This window comes from Corvus brachyrhynchos, unplaced genomic scaffold (assembly GCF_000691975.1).
Source record: "Corvus brachyrhynchos isolate BGI_N302 unplaced genomic scaffold, ASM69197v1 scaffold175, whole genome shotgun sequence".
Lineage (NCBI taxonomy): Eukaryota > Metazoa > Chordata > Aves > Passeriformes > Corvidae > Corvus > Corvus brachyrhynchos.
The window spans coordinates 3,734,606-3,737,056 of record NW_008238448.1 but is presented as its reverse complement, the minus strand read 5'-3'; the positions used below and the strand labels follow the sequence as shown (position 1 = coordinate 3,737,056).

Sequence of the window (2,451 nt, the reverse complement as noted above, 5' to 3'; positions counted from 1 at the left end):
AAAGAAAGAAAAAAATTTTAAAACACTTGACATTTTAATTGAAACCTTTACCGCTAATATATTACCTGGGTGACTACAATTAGGTTGTTTTTCGGTTGGCTGACAGCTTTTAAAATATTATTTCACTTGGGAAATAAAAGCTTCATCTCAGATTATAGGTGGGTATTTTTGGATTTACGTGATTTATGGTCACCATGACAACTAATGCTGTGTGGTAGCTCCCCTCCTGCCCGGGCTGGGGGAGTTTTAATCAAAGGCACGTAAGGAAATGCCGACAGCCTCTCCCTTTGGGATGCCGGGGCCCGGGCCAGTGTTGTGCACTCCTTTTCGGGGCGCGGGGGCGGCTGGAGGGTCTGTCCCTGCCTGTGATTGTGGGACGCGGGGCTGGAACTAGGGAAGGTGTGAAGAGGGCGGTGCGGTGGCCGGGCCCTTCTCCTCCTCTCCCCGTTCCCTGGGGAAGCGCGCCGGGAACGGCCTGCCCCCGTCAAATGTCCCAAGACGGCGAGGCTGCGGCTGGCGGGCACCGGCTGGCACCGGCGCTCGCCCTGCGTGGGCATAAAGCGCGTAACAAGCACTCTGCGCCCCGCACGCGGGAGGGACTTTCCGTTTCGAGTCGCGGCAGAAGAAACCAGCATTGCCCCAAAATGACTGAAGAAAAATGAAGGGAAAAAAAAAAAAAAAAAGTGGTGTTGGGTGTCATCTACGACAGGGATGCATTGCCCTGTCTGAAAAAAAAACGGATAGGAGGAGATACCACCATATCACCTCTCCCTCTGGCTCCCCCTCCCCAGGGCTTTGCACACTTGTTATAACCCCGACGTGGGGGCTGGAGAGGGGCAGCGCCCCCTCCCAGGTGTCCGTCGCAGAGAGGGCGAGGCTGCGCCCGCTCGGCCGGGGCCGGGGCGGGGCCCCCGCCCCGCGCTTTGGCCTTTTTTTTGTGGGGAAAGGCCGGGGGGGGTGGTTCTAGGTGCGGGACCACAGAGGTAGCGAGAGGTTAAGAAGAAACTGGGATATGATTGGTAAACAAATTGTGCAGAATGGAGCTGGAATCATATTGACTTAGTTATAGGTCATCTGCTGCCGGTGCAAAGGGAGGAAATATTTACTTTACACATATACTTTATGATCTTGGGGGAATTAGAGGAAATTCAATAAGAAAACGGCTAGAATCATTTAAAACCCCCTATTTAAAAGACTTAAGCAAATTAGAGTCTTATCAGATTAAAATCCACTACAAATGTAAGAGCATTGTCTCCATCGAAACGCTGTGGGGTCTGAGGAAAGAGATTCTTTGCCAAATCTCAGGGATAAAAACACGTCATTTAAACACCAGATAATGAGCAGAATGTAAATTAATTTAACCTTCTTTACTAACAGGCTGCGAAAGTAATATGTATAGTTTAGCGATAACTAAGATTGCGATGGATGATACGTACCTCGAACGAGAATCAGCGACTAAGGAAGACCCTTGAGGGAGGGAGGGGTGGGGGGGTTGTGGCGGACGGGATGGGAACGGGATACAGAAAAGTTTGGGCGCTGGGATGCGCATGTGTAAGGCCACATCAAGAGGAAGCTTTCGGTAACTTTTCAGTACCAGTGACCAGCCAGATAAATTGAAGATAGAGACGTAAACCTGCATTTTCTGCTCCTGGGCTCCTTCGGAATCCCCATCCCTACCACGGCCACGACTCCCCCGGGGAAGTGTCGGCTTTGCGGGTTAGGGCTCGGGGACAGCTCCTCTGCCCCAGGAGGACCTGACCAGCAGGGGAGGACAACCTGTCCCCGCCTTAGACGCGTGTGAAACAGCCCCGCTCCTCCTTTCTCCTGCTAACCACGGGACCGCAGCAGCCTCATTCCGGGGCTATAAGCGGTCCCACGAGCGGGGACTGCGGGACAGTGTAGCCCGTCCCTCTACTGCCGGGCGAGGGGTCAAGTACTGTCCCCAGACCTCGGAGAGGGGTGTGAGAGGCGCCCGGCCCGATGTGGGACTCGGCCAAACTCTGTGAACGGCTTGCGTGGGCGCGGGATCGTGGGCTGCTCCGGGCGCCCCGGGGCGCGGGACGGTTCTTCCGGGTGCATACCGAGAGGGGGGAATGGTCCCGCAGATTACTGTGCGAGTAAGTTGCGAAACCAGGGTGGAAAAGCCTCCTTGGGGGCTAGCTTTTGGGAAGCCGGTTACAGGGAAGGGGCGGGAATGGCAGAACCGAGGAGAGGATTTTTCCCCCGTGTTCTCCGCCTTCAGTGCGGTCAGAGGAAGAGCAGGAAGCCGGCGAGTGCGGGGGCTACAAAAGATCGTGAACCTCCGAGCACGGTGTGAAGCTTTCCGTAGCTGTGTCTCAGAGGGGAGGTTGTTGTCGTTTGTGTTTAATTGTCGCTTTTATCAGCACAAGTTCCGCCGTCTAACCGGCCGCGCCCCCGTCCCATTTATTTTCCACCCCCTCCATAAGGAGG

The 2,451-nt window shown here is 54.6% G+C and overlaps 1 protein-coding gene across 1 annotated transcript in view; it reads left to right on the top strand.

Annotated features, from left to right (window-relative positions):
• Window positions 1-2,451, top strand: part of PITX2 (paired like homeodomain 2) — a 17,768-nt gene that overhangs the window by 10,410 nt on the left and 4,907 nt on the right.